General features: G+C 45.3%; 1 long non-coding RNA gene across 2 annotated transcripts; it reads right to left on the reverse strand.

Moving 5' to 3' along the window:
• Positions 1-6,689: 6,689 nt before the first annotated feature.
• On the reverse strand, positions 6,690-12,665 carry LOC132023804 (uncharacterized). Of its 2 annotated transcripts, none has more exons than XR_009406047.1 (5): positions 12,544-12,665; positions 11,689-11,825; positions 9,411-9,539; positions 8,979-9,201; positions 6,690-8,780 (listed from the first exon to the last, which is right to left on the reverse strand). It is a non-coding gene; the product is annotated as an uncharacterized LOC132023804 (long non-coding RNA). The 2 variants fall into 2 exon arrangements; XR_009406046.1 differs by having other exon boundaries at positions 6,693-8,581; positions 12,544-12,664.
• Between the last annotated feature and the right edge of the window lie 1,734 nt (positions 12,666-14,399).

Raw genomic sequence — 14,399 nt, forward strand, 5'->3', positions numbered from 1 at the left:
TCAGCAGGGAGCCTGCTTCCCTCTCTCTCTCTCTCTCTGCCTGCCTCTCCGTCTACTTGTGATCTCTGTCAAATAAATAATAAATAAAACCTTTAAAAAAAAAAAAAAAGACATACAGATTTATTCTCTCACAGTTCTGGAGATCAGAAGCCCCAAGGGGGCCAAGATGACAGTGCTGGCAGGGCTGGTTCCTGCTGGAAGCTCTGCGAGGGGAAACACATCTCCCTGCCTTTTCCAGAGTCTAGTGGCTGCCTGGATTCCTTGGTTTGTGGCCCCTTCCTCCTTCTTCAAAGTACATTTGTCCAGTCTCTTCTGTCGCCACATCTCCTTTGCTCTCTGACCCTTCTGTCCGCCTCTGATCAGGATTCCTGTGGTTACACTGGGTCCATCTGGCTCATCTGGGATAATCTCCCCATCTCCAGACCCCAGACTTGATCACATCTGCAAAGCCCCTTCTGCCATATGCAGTAACATAGTCACAAACTCCAGGCATTAGGATGTGGAGGTCATTGGAAGTTTGTTATTCAGGCTACCGTACTGCTTAAAGCCCTCCAGTGGCTTTGCATCTGAGTTAAGAGTAAAACCCAAGCTCTTCACCCTTCCTGGGAATGCCTTGTCTGATGTAGCCCCTTCCGCCCGCCCCTTGGCCCACTTGCTTTTCACTCTTCCCTCCACAGGCCAACTCCACTCTTGCCACAGTGCTTCTGCCCATGCCTTGCCCTCTGCCTAAATGCTCTTCCCCCAGACCTTCATGGGGTTGACTGCGTTGTCCCTTTCCCACATCAGCTGCAGGGTCACCTTCTCAGAGAGGTCTTTGCCTGACTAATCTGTCTCACCCACTCCTCCCGGCAGTCCTTCATGTCACTTGGGTTCCCTTAATGTCACCCAGGTTTACTTATTACCTTTAAAAAATAGATATTATTTATTTATGATATTAATTATTTAAAATTAATATTTTATTAATTTTAATTTAATTTAATTAATAATTAAGATATTAATTATTTAAAAACACTTACTTATTCACTTATTTACTGTCTTTCTCCCCCATCAGAAAGAGAGCAAATGAGGGGTGCCTGGGTGGCTCAGTTGCGAAGCGCCTGCCTTCAGCTCAAGTCACGATCTCAGAGTCCTGGGATCGAGCCCCACATTGGGCTGCTTCTCCCTCTCCCAACCCCCCTGCTTGTGTTCCCTCTCTCTCGCTGTGTCTCTGTCAAAAAAAAATCAAATCTTAAAGAAAAAAAAAAAGTGAACAAATGAGAGGAACATACTACCTTTCCTTGTGCACTGATACATCCCCAGTGACTGTTAAACTGTAGATCCTTGAGAAATGCTTGTTGAATGGATGAATGGATGCATGATGGGTAGGACATCCAATTTGGTCTCTGGGTTTCAGTGCCCAGGATTCAGGTTCAGAGTGGAGGTAGGTCAGACAGGCTGGGGGAGGAGGTGTCTGTTGCAACATTTAATGCGTACTTCCTGTGTACAAGGCCCTGTGCTAGTCCTTCCTTCATGCGATTCAACATTTATTGAACACCTGCTGTGTGCCAAGCCTGGTGCAAAATTATTTATTCACACATTATTTATTCAAGTCAAAAAGCATCTACTGAGGGGTGCCTGGGTGGCTCAGTGGGTTGGGCCTCTACCTTCGGCTTGGGTCATGATCTTGGGGTCCTGGGATTGAGCCCCGCATCGGGCTATCTGCTCGGTGGGGAGCCTGCTTCCCCCTCTCTGCCTGCCTCTCTGCCTACTTGTGATTTCTCTCTCTCTCTGTCAGATAAATAAATAAATAAAATCTTAAAAAAAAAAAAAGTAGATGAGAATCAGTTAAAAAAAAAAAAGCATTTACTGGGGCGCCTGGGTGGTTCAGTGGATTAAGCCGCTGCCTTCGGCTCAGGTCATGATCTTGGGGTCTTGGGATTGATTCCCACATCGGGCTCTCTGCTCAGCGGGGAGCCTGCTTCCCTCTATCTCCCTCTCTGCCTGCCTCTCCATCTGCTTGTGAACTCTCTCTGTCAAATAAATAAATAAAATCTTAAAAAAAAAAAAAAAAGCATTTACTGAGTGTCTACTGAATGCTAGGCAATGTACAGTCATCAAACATCTATTGTATACCAGTTGCCTCAAATCAGTGCGTGGGTACACAGTCGTTCAATAAATGACAGAATCAATGAATGTCCTCACGGAGCCCCTAGTCTTCCCGCTAAAATGGCCTGTAAATAAATAACTCTAACACACAAAGATAAGGCAATAATGTGGGTGTGTTCAGAGCGCGGAGGGGCCCCTTATCACCTTGTACTGGCAGGTACCTTTCTCAGAGTCTTATCTTCTTACCTGGGAACCAGCTCTTTGAAGGTCAGGTAGACTGGCCCCTCACTCACCTGCCTCTCCATCCCCTGGGCACCTGGGAAGAACCTGGCCGGCTGCGCATGCTCAGTCAGCGCCTGTTAGCTGATTACCGAGGTTTCCCCTACCGGCAGTTGCTCCTTCATTCAGACGCCAGGCAAGAGGGCAACAGCTGGATCCCAACCCTTGCGCTGCTGGCCCGGAGCCCGGAGCCTCTCACAGGCTGCCCACCATCCATTTGGCCTGCCTTTTCCAGATTTAAATGAAGGATTTAGTCCTCCTCCCTTGATACGGCTCTTTGACTCGACTTCTGTGGAATCTAGTCTTTCTTTTTTAAGATTTTATTTATTTATTTGTCAGAGAGAGAACAAGAGAGCGAGCACAAGCAGGGAGAACAGCACACAGAGGCAGAAGCAGGCTCCCCACCGAACAAGGAGCAGGATGTGGGACTCGATCACAGGACGCCAGGATCATGACTGGAGCCGAAGGCAGACGCTTAACCGACTGAGCCAGGCGTCCTCTATGGAATCAATTCTTATAAAAATTCAGGCAAAAAAAAAAAAAAATTCAGGCAATGTGTAGAAATTGTTAAAGACGCCATAGCTCACCAGTCAGGAGGCTTTGCCTGATCAGACGCTTTCCTTCCCTCTTTTTTTTTTTTTTTTGTTTTAAAATACACACAACATAAAATTATAATTTTAATTATTTTATTTATTTTGGAGAGGGAGAGCGGGAAAGCAGAGGGGCAGAGAGAGAGGGAGAGAGAAAGAATCTCAAGCAGGTTCTACACCCAGTGTGAGCCCGATGCGGGGCTTGATTCTACAATTCTGAGATGGTGACCCAAGCGGAAGTCAACAGTCAGATGCTTAACCAATTGAGCCACCCAGGTGCCCCTTTATGATTTTAGTTTTTAAGCAGACAGCATGCCAGATGGAGGGATCGAACTGACAACCCTGAGCTCCCCCCTTTTTAAAAAGAAATCTTTACCCCCAATGTGCGGCTCAATCTCATGACCCCAAGATCATGACCCAAGCAGAAACCAAGGGTCAAATTTTGCTCAACTAACTGAGCCACCCAGGTACCCCTATTGCGGTATTATATTTAATGATCAGTTTGTTTAGAACAATTACAAATATAACTTCAATAATGTACCAATTATCTTGGTAAGATATGGCAAATACAGTGTTTGTCATAGTAAAACTGAGTTTTTAAAAATTTTTTTTTGTTATTGTCATGAAAAGTAATAAATTGGGGTGCCTGGGTGGCTCAGTGGGTTAAGCCTCTGCCTTTGGCTCAGGTCATGATGTCAGGATCCTGGGATCAAGCCCAGCATTGAGCCCCACATCGGGCTCCCTCTTTTCCCCGCTCCGCACCTCTGCCTGCCTCTCTGCCTACTTGTGATTTCTGTCAAATAAATAAAATCTTTTAAAAAAAGAATATTATGCAGTTCTAAGCTTTAAAAATAGGAAATAAACATATATATGGTTTAAAAATGATTATATGTTATCATCATGAGCGATGTAAGAAACAGAACTTAACCACTTTTATAGAAGCTTTATTCACAATAGCCAAAAGGTAGAAACAACCCCAATCAGCAGATGAATAGAAAAACAAAATGTGCTCTATACATACTATGAATTATTATTAAGCCTTAAAAAGGAAGGCAATTCTAACCCACACTATACTATGAAAGAACACTGAAGACATTATTCGAAGTGACAGAGGCCAGACACAATGGGACAAACATGGTCTTATTCCACTTATTTGAAATCCCTGGAGTAGCATATTCATGGAGACAGAGAATAGGATAGTGGATGCCAGGGGCCAACTGGAGAGGGAATTTGGGGGAGTTGTTTGCTGGTTATGTGCAGGATTTCTTTCTTTTTTTTTTTTTTTTTAAAGATTTTATTTATTTATTTGACAGAAAGAAATTACAAGTACACTGAGAGGCAGGCAGAGAGAGAGAGAGAGAAGGAAGCAGGCTCCCTGCTGAGCAGAGAGCCCGATGCGGGACTCGATCCCAGGACCCTGAGATCATGACCTGAGCCGAAGGCAGCGGCCTAACCCACTGAGCCACCCAGGTGCCCCATGTGCAGGATTTCTGTCTGTGATTGTTATAGGCTGGATATGTTTTCCCAAAACTCATTACGCTGAAGCCCTAACTCCCAGTGTAATGGTGTTTGCAGGTGGAAACGTTTGGGAAGTGACTGGGTTTACATTAGATGTCAGGAGGGGCACCTGGGTGGCTCAGTCAGTTAAGCATCTGCCTTTGGCTCAGGTCATGATGCCAGGGGCCTGAGATCAAGCCCCACATTGAGCTCCCAGCTCAGCCGGGAGTCTGCTTTTCCTTCTGCCCTTCTCCCTCTTGTCCTTTCTCTCATGCTATCTCTTAAATTAAAGAAAACAAAAACCCATTAGAGGCCAGGAGAGTGGGACCCTCTTGATGGGATCAGTGCCCTTATAAAATGGTCCCTAGATAGTGCCCATTCCTCGTATGAGGTTACAGAAAGGAGATGACCATCTATGAGGAAGAGGGCCCTCCCTGACACCACATCTGCCAGCTCCTTGACCTTGAACTTCCCAGCCTCCGGAAGTGTAATAAATGCCTGATGCTGGGGCGCCTGGGTGGCTCAGTCGTTGGGCATCTGCCTTCAGCTCAGGTCGTGATCCTGATCCTGGGATTGAGCCCCGCCTCGGGCTCCCTGCTCCGTGGGGAGCCTGCTTCTCCCTCTCCCACTCCCTCTGCTGTGTTCCCTCTCTCGCCTTCTCTCTGTGTCAAATAAATTAATAAAATCTTAAAAAAAAAATGCCTGATGCTTAAGCCACCCTGTGTATGTATTTTATTATAGGAGCCCAAGCTAACTGAGACGGTTGAGGGAAAGGTTCTAGAGTTGGAAGGTGGTGATGGTTGCAGAACAAAGTGAAAGTGAAGGCGCCTAATGCCACTGAACTGTACCCATAAAAATTATCTAAATGGGGGTGCCTGGCTGGCTTGGTCGGTAGAGCACGAGACTCTTGATTTCGGGGTTGTGGGTTCGAGCCCCAAGCTCGGTGTAGAGATTACTTAAAAATAAAACCTTTAGGGGCAGCTGGGTGGCTTAGCTGGTTAAGCATCTACCGTCCGTTGGGGTCATGATCCCAAGCCCCTTGTTGTACTCCCTGTTCAGCGGGGAACCTGTTTCTCCCTCTCCCTCCCATTCTGCCTACTGTGCTCTCTCAATCTGTCAAATAAATAAATAAAATCTTAAAAAAAAAATCTTTAGGGCACCTGGGTGACTCAGTTGGTTAAGCATCCATCCAACTCTTGATTTCAGCTCAGGTCATGATCTCAGGGTGGTAACACTGAACTCTGCATTGGGCTCTGTGCTGGGCATAGAGCCTGCTTAAGATTCTCTCTCTTCCTCTCCATCTGTCCCAACCCCTGCCTATGTATACATGTTCTCTCTCCCTCTCTAAAATGAATAAAAAAAAATCTTTTAAAAATGATTTAAGTGGGGTGCCTGGGTGGCTCAGTGGGTTAAAGCCTCTGCCTTCAGCTCAGGTCATGATCTCAGGGTCCTGGGATCGAGTCCTGCATCGGGCTCTCTGCTCAGCGGGGAGCCTGCTTCCTCCTCTCTCTCTGCCTGCCTCTCTGCCTGCCTGTGATCTCTCTCTTTCAAATAAATAAAATCTTAAAAAAAAAAAGATTTTATTTATTTATTTGACAGACAGAAATCACAAGTAGGCAGAAAGGCAGGCAGACAGACAGGAGGAAGCAGGCTCCCCGCTGAGCAGAGAGCCCCATGCGGGGCTCGATCCCAGGACCCTGGGATCATGACCTGAGCCAAAGGCAGAGGCTTTAACCCACTGAACCACCCAGGTGCCCCAAATAAATAAATTCTTAAAAAAAAAAAAAAAAAGATGACTGCTTGTGAAGTTCCATATTTCTTTATTTTTTATTTGTAAATTTTTATTATTATTATTTTTGTGTGTGTGAGTAAAACAATAGAAGTTTATTAAGTGAAGATACAGATGAAGCTCTCAAAGGTGAGAGGGGTCCCAACAGGGTTGCCAGTGAGGGCCTTTAGGGTTGGTCTTTTATAGAAAGCTAACCAGGGAATTTAAATACTGACCACTAGAGACTGGAAGGGCCCTACTCCAGGCAAAGTCCCTGAGGTGGGAGCAAGCCATTGAAGAAAAGCCAATGCACAGAAAACAGAACTGGGTAGGGTTAGGCCAACATTCCCTTCTTTTGAGGAAGGGGGATTAACCAAACTTTGGCCAGAAGCCTGTCACCTGAGACTTCAGCCTGGTGGCCACACTATTCACCTTTAATTGGCCAGCAGGTGCCCAGTTTTGCTGTTTCGGAGAAAAGGTCATCTAAGGGAGAGACGTCTCCCAGGAAAGAAAAGAGCCCACTTTTACTTACCCTTCGCTGGAAGTGATCCCAGGTTTCTGCACCGAGATGAAGCGGAACACCTAGGTTCTTGTCTCATGGAGTCGAAGAATGAATCTCTCAGACAACACAGAGTGAGTAAATCAACAGAAGTTTATTAAGTGAAGATACAGAAAAGGCTGTCAAGAGTGAAAAGGGTCCCAACAGGTTGCCCTATTTTTAATTTTTTTTTTTAAGTTTTATTTTTACTTATTTGAGAGAGCCAAGAGAGAGCCCACATAGCAGCAGAGGGAGAGGGAGAAGCAGGCTTCCTGCCCAGCCGGGAGCCCGATGTGGGGCTCGATCCCAGGACCCTGGGATCATGACCTGAGCCGAAGGCAGACACTTAACCAAGCATCCCAGTACTACGTTAACTTTTCATTCAGCCTTTCCTGAGGAATCTGAGGAAAACATATTCTGCAATTTTTACCACTCTCCTGTTGACGAACAGTTGGGTTGTTTCCCATTTTTTTGAGACTGCATATAATGCAGCGCGGGCTGACATCCTCGCTCATGCCTCCCGGGGCCCTTGTGGCTGTTTTTCTAGAATGTTCCTAGAACTGGAACTGTTGGATCCTAGGTTGCACACTTTTTCTGCTTTACCATATACGTGGCCCACTTAATTTCCAAAGTGCTGACTTACTTTCCCAGTTGATTTCTCCCCGGGGCCCCTGTCCTCAGCTCACTGTACTGGGGTCACTAGGCCTTCTTTCAGTTCCTTTAGCTCATATGCTCCCCCATCACGAGACCTTCGCATCTGCTATTTTTTCTGCTGAGAACACTTCCCCTACCCTCAGCTTAGCTAAGACCTCTTCTTTCCGCAGTGCTCAGCTCTTCCCTCCTCAAGCCCAGCCCAGGTCAACCCCATCTTCTCCAGGCCCACATTATATACCCGAGAGCCCTGTGCCCCTCTCTGTTGTGATACACTTCTCAGTTGCAATGTTCCATCTGTCTGTGCAACGATTGACACAAAGTCAGTCAACTCTGCTAAGTTTCACCAGCCTGAAAGGAGTAGCCGCCATGTTTGTTTTAAGCTTGTTGCCATATCTCCAGCATCCAACACCGTGCCTGGCGCCTAGTAGGCCACGGACATTATGATTCTAGTAGCTGTTTTTACTCATATTTAAGTCCAGAATGTGATTTTTTGAGCATGTCTCAGTCTAACTACTGAAGGCCAAAATCAGGACAATGTAAGCACAATCTCTTTCCTTGAGGAGCTCACGGAGGGAGGTCAATAAACATTTATTGAGCCTGCTGGACCCAGACATATGTGAGTGCTTAGCAATGGTTTAATTGACTTGGATGTCACCTCTAGTGTGAGGAGTACTACTATAATGAGGAATGCTGATCATTGTTTATTGAGCATTCATTATGTGGCAGGAACTCTACTAAATGCTTTACTGTTACCATCTTATCCTACCTTTGCATTCTACCTGGGAGGTACTGTGATTATCTCCATTTTACAGGTGAGGAAACAGCCTTAGAAAAGTGAAGTCACTTCTTCCAGATCACACAACTAGTAAATGGAGTCGACAGGATTTCCCAGCCAGAATGCCAGCATTCCACATGATGCTAAATTTCTCCCTCCCTAAGTATACTGCTTTCAGTTGGATTCCCAAGACAGAGTATTTAATCACAATAATAAATTAGCAATAGCTACCCCATGATGGGGTACTTACTGAGCGCCAGTCACTTTATATCATCCATTCATTTATTCAACAAATATTTTATTGAGACTCTCGAGGGCCAAGCTCTAATAGACATGTGTGGGGTTACAGAGGTGGACAAAAGAGATTAAAATTGCTGCTTTGTGGCGTTGTCATCCTAGTGGGAGGAGAAAACAACAAATAAAATCTGTGATTGAGGGGCGCCTGGGTGGCTCAGTGGGTTAAAGCCTCTGCCTTCGGCTCAGGTCATGATCCCAGGGTCCTGGGATCGATCCCCAGATCGGGCTCTCTGCTCGGCAGGTAGCCTCCTTCCTCCTGTCTGTCTGCCTGCCTCTCTCCCTACTTGTGATCTCTGTCTGTCAAATAAATAAATAAAATCTTAAAAAAAAAATCTGTGATAGATGGTGACCAGTGCTACAGAGAAAACGAAAGCAGAAAAGGGAACTAGGGCGCGTAATGACTGGGGTTTCTGTGGTCTCATTTCATTCTCCCAAACATCTATTATTTTCCCACCGTAGAAATGATAATGAGATTCACTTGGTGAAGTCACTTACCCACAGCACACAGCTCCCAGGCTGAGAAGTCGGGACTCTGGTAGGAACATCCAACTTTCCAACCCTGTAGGAGCATCCAGCTGTCCGCGCAGGCAGGTAAGTTGACCCAGGCGAGTGAGGACTTGCGAAGTTATGCTGACGGGTCCTTGCCATGCCCAGGGCAGACATTAAGCACGATTCGCGGTGGGAGACACGGATGCAGAGGTTGATGTCAAGGCGCAGGCTGACGAATGGATTCCCGAGTTCGGGAGCAGAAGTCAAAGGCACGGGAGGTCATTCTGGGGGTGCCTGCCAGCCCCTGCCCCGCCCCACAGCACGCTCTGTGCCCCGCCCCCTTCCACTCGGGGTGTCTGGACTCCAGGCCCTTAAGCTGGGATAGCAAGTGGCAAGTGACCATGATATATCGCCTCGCCCTGGGGAAGCCCTGCTCACGTGCAGATAGCGGTCTCCCAGACCCTGCGGCGAGCACGCAGGGTGCGCGTTCTCAGGCCTCAGCTGCGGGCGATGACAGCTGACTCTCTCGGTTTCTGCCCAGCAGATCACGTGGACCCGGGATGCAGTCTGGAAAAGAGTAAGGGAGAACCTGGGCTTTGGAGCTAGAAAGGTGTCAATTACCACCTCCCCGAGGAACCTCACATTGTTGCACTTTAAGAGGGCCTCTTAGAGTCTTTGCAACTTCTTCAAAGAGGTACACTTTAAGATTTAATCAAGCTGAAAATACACTTATTTGGGAGTTTGAGGAATTCATTCCTTCGACAAATTCATTCACTCATTCGAGAGATTGAGTATTTTATGAGCCAGGCCCTAGGGGCTGAGCATAAGCAGTAAATAAGACCAAGGTCAGTCACCTCAAGGACTTTTCCTTTTTTTTTCTTAAAAATTAAAAATTTAAAAAAAAAAAATCTCTAGGGGCGCCTGGGTGGCTCAGTGGGTTAAAGCCTCCGTGTTCCGCTCGGGTCTTGAGTGATCCCGGGGTCCTGAGATTGAGCCCAGCATTGGGCTCTCTGCTCAGCAGGGAGCCTGCTTCCCTTCCTCTCTCTCAGCCTACCTGTGATCTGTCTGTCAAATAAAATCTTGAGGAAAAAAAAGTCTCTAAACCCAAAGTGGGGCTTGAACTCATGACCCTGAGATTAAGAGTCCAGTGCTCTGTGCTCTACCGACTGAGCTAACCAGGTGCCCCAGGGACTTTTTTTTTTTTTTTAAAGAGAGACCCTGACAATGGGCTGCTAACACTTTCGTATTTTATTAAGTATTCTGAATGAGAGTTTTGCGTTAGGGTAAACTGGGCAAACTCACCTGCTCTCAGTTTGCAAGGGGTGGTCTCAGATTTCTCTCCTTGGGCTGGGGTTAAGAGCCAACTGTCCATCCTAGCCTCACCAGGGAGAAAGGCCTGCTCTCTGCCTTGAAAAGATGCTATCGGGTGAAGAGGAGACTTTCCTACAAAGGCAGTGAGTGCTCTGTGTGTATCTGAGCGCTACTCAGTAAGCAATTGGTCAATTAATGAAGGTCATTTCAAGGAGGGCAAAAGCGACCGATTCCATCTGCAAAGGATGTTATAATGGCTAGCTAGGAAAAAAGAAAGATCGCAGTAAGGTTACTCCTAGATCTCTGGAAGAGTGAGTAATTTGGGGACTAAGTGGGGCATAGTAGGGATGCAGGACTTTCATTAGAAAGGCACTTTTTTTTTTCTTTAAGATTTTATGTATTTGGGGTGCGCCTGGGTGGCTCAGTGGGTTAAGCCACTGCCTTCGGCTCAGGTCATGATCTCAGAGTCCTGAGATCGAGTCCCACATCGGGCTCCCTGCTCAGTGGGGAGCCTGCTTCCCTCTCTCTCTCTCTGCCTGCCTCTCCATCTACTTGTGATTTCTCTCTGTCAAATACATAAAATCTTTAAAAAAAAAAAGATTTTATGTATTTGACACACAGATCACAAGTAGGCAGAGAGGCAGGCAGAGAGAGAGAGAGAGAGGAGGAAGTAGGCTCCCTGCAGAGGAGGGAATCATGGAATCATGACCTGAGCTGAAGGCAGAGGCTTTAACCCACTGAGCCACCCAGGTGCCCCTCTTTTATTTATTTATTTATTTTAAGTAGGCTCCACACCCATTGTAGGGCTTGAACTTACCACCCGGAGATCAAGAGTCACAGGCTCTACTGACTGAGCCAACCAGGTATCCTTAGACATGTACTTTTAAACGGGGTGCAAAAAAACCCACAAAAACAAAAACAAAAAAACAAACAAAAAACTGAGTGCTGGCATCGTGCTAGGTAGGAGATACATCCACGAGGCAGACAGGGTCCCTATACTCCCAGGACTCCCAGTCAGCCTAGAGCACAGGCAGCAATAAGATAATATGATCAGCGTTATGAGCAGGGCGGGGTGGGGGGGGGGGGGACATCAAAGCCTATTCCAAGAGGGTGAGAACTCTGGAGAGGAGGGTAGGCAGGATTGACTGCTCCCAGTGGAAGGATCACCATATGCAAAGGTCTGGGGGAGAGAAAGCAGGTTTATTCCAAGAGCTCAAAAGAGTTGAGTCAGACTTTGAAGGCTTGTTGGGGAGAGAACCGATGTTGGAGAGAAAAGCAGGGATATTCCATAGTTAGGAAGCCTTCCCCTTGGAGGAAAACATTCCCCCACCATCCAGATCCAGAGCTAGGTAGGGATATGAAGTCCAGAAGGTCAACTTCATTTTAACAAAGAGACAGCACTTACCAGCCGCCCAGTTGTAGAACAGTGGTTCATTGAATCCTCATAGAACTCTTAGACGGTAGACATGACCCCCATTTTATAGATGGGATAACGGAGGCTCGGTTTGGGCACCTTGTCCAAGGTCCTCTAGCTCACCAGATCTGGAAATTTAGAATGTCTTTTTATGGAGATGCTTTTGTTCCAGCAGTTCCTTTTTACCCGAGGTAATGCAATGTGAAAGCTTCTTTGTAATCGAGCCATGGCCGCAGGAGGCATTCTTGTTTAACTCAGGTAGACCCAGTGCCTCCATCCCGTTCAACCCGCAGCGGAGCCCAGGAAGGGGCAGTAAAGAAAGCCCAAAGGCCCAATGGCCTCTCTTAAAATTTCCTCCTGTCTATTTTGATTTCCCCTCTGGGAGTACTTCCAGATACTATCTTCTGCTAAATAGAGAGTTTCTCCGAAGTTGCAAGACGTGGGAGGTTTAAAAAAAAAAAAAATCGGCAGCATCTAAGACAAAAAGGCCGACACAGAGTTTGAATTTTGAACAAAGGGCAGGGTGAGACCCGAAAGTAAATGCTGACACATCCTCTCTCCAGCTGTGAACTGGGGGTCTGAGGGCTGCTGCAAAGGTCATCAGTCTCTACATCTTTGGGGCAGGAAATGCAATTCAATCCTCTCAGTGACTGATCGCTCTGCAAGATTAATGGAATCGTCTCCAACACTGGTCTCTGTTCTGACAGGACAAAAAGTGAATCAAACTTCTCCCCTCCCCTCTCTTCTCGTTAAGCAAGGTCAGCTGATTCCCCATTTTAAAAGTTCAAAACTTTCTCTCCAGGAAATTTGTCCCCGGGGTGTTCTTTTGGGGGTGGGAAACTCTACCTGCTGGGGTGAGGGCCAAAGGCGACGACGCTTGAAGGTCTGAGGAGCTTTCTGGGCTTTTCATCTGTTCCTACTTCATCTTTCAAAATAAAATTAATCTCGAGGGCAAAAATCGTCCCTGAAAGGGTTAACCGCCAGCCCTGCGGTCCGGCCCTCGGGGACTGACAGCCAATGATAATTTAGCATGATGAAGTAATGCCTGGGTTTTGATTTCCATTGGTTAACACATTTGTCCATCAATCGAAAGATGCAAGTTTTCGGAGTATCTTTGAACTTTTATGACTCGCCTCCTGGAGTTAACCCCTTAATTAACTCACCTGTTATTTTCAAGTTTCCTTAGGGTTTTAGCACGGGAAGATGCAGAACTTTACACCAGAAGTCTTCCCCAAATGCCCAAAGCCAGACACTCAGGCTATATGTAAGCTGCTCTGACTCTGGTAATTCCATCTACACAGCCCTGGTGAAAAAATTAAAACATTAAAAAAAAAAAAAAAAGTCTTTGGGAACCCCAATCACTCTCTTTCTCAAATAAATAAAATCTAAAAAAATAATAAAATAAAATAAATCTAAAAAATAAATAAAATCTAAAAGTAAATAATAAATAAATAAAATTATGGTCTGTGGGTTCCCAAAATGTTTTTTAAAATTGCAAATATAATACAAAATATGGCAAAAATCTAGGATTTGGCAAAGCTAGCAGGTGAATACACAAGTCCTTGGTATATTTAATTTTGGTGCCTTTCTTTATGCTTGAAATACCTGATAAATTTAAAAGGGCAAGTAATGCATGAGATGGTCTGTGTATAACCCCCTTAAAATTTTCTCTCTCCTCAGAAGTGATCAAACGTAATAGTTTGCTGGTCCACTGAAGTTCTTCTCCCTTCTTTTTCTTCTTCTTCTCCCCCCCCCTTTTTTTTTTGGACTTAAATGGGATCACAACATATACATTATTCTGACTTTTTTCTTAGCCAATCTTGAACTTTTTCTGAATCATGACATTCAGATTTACTTCATTTTTACCTAATATTTTAGAATGATTCAGTTCTACAGATAGTACATGGGAAAATCTCCAGGATCGTACTAAGTGATGAAGGAAAGGACAGTGGGTATATTTGTGTGACATCGTCATAATAGAAAATATATAGATGTGTGTAAATGCATAAACTATTTCTGATAGGATACCCAAGGCACATTGTTAACAAGTTTTCCGGGGGGGTGGGCCCGTGAAGGAGAGAAACTGGGTGGTTGGGCAGAGATACAGGAGAAAGACTTAAAGCAATTTTTTTTTTAAAGATTTTATTTTTAAGTCATCTCTACACCGAAAGTGAGGCTCGAACTAATAACCAGGAGATAAGAGTCACATGCTCTACTGACAGAGCCAGCCGGGAGCCCCAAGACTGGAAGAAAATTTAAAACAATTTTTAAGTCATGGAATATTTCAGAAGTACAACAGAATTTGTAAAATTCTAAAGTTCATTTTGAAGAATTACACTCAGGTGCCCACCATCTAGATTAGGAGACAGAAAATCACCTGCCCCTTCTCTGTTCACATTCTCTGTTCTAGAATGGAGGAGTCTCTTCTGCACTTTGTGTTAATCATTCTTTTGCTTTTATTTACGTCTTACTCTTATGTATATATAGCCACACAATATTTAGTGGTTTAGATTTACTTGATTTTGAGACTTATAGTCTTAAAAAGAATGAATAAAAATTAAATTCCTGTTTGAGTAGGATAATACAGGTACATAGTATAAAATTCAAAAGGTACTACACCTTAGAAAATGAAATTAAGTCTATAAGATCCCAAGCCAGGCAACTCTAATGCATGCGTGTGTTAAAAATGTCACATTGTACCA

Source organism: Mustela nigripes, chromosome 8, assembly GCF_022355385.1.
Source record: "Mustela nigripes isolate SB6536 chromosome 8, MUSNIG.SB6536, whole genome shotgun sequence".
Taxonomy (NCBI): domain Eukaryota; kingdom Metazoa; phylum Chordata; class Mammalia; order Carnivora; family Mustelidae; genus Mustela; species Mustela nigripes.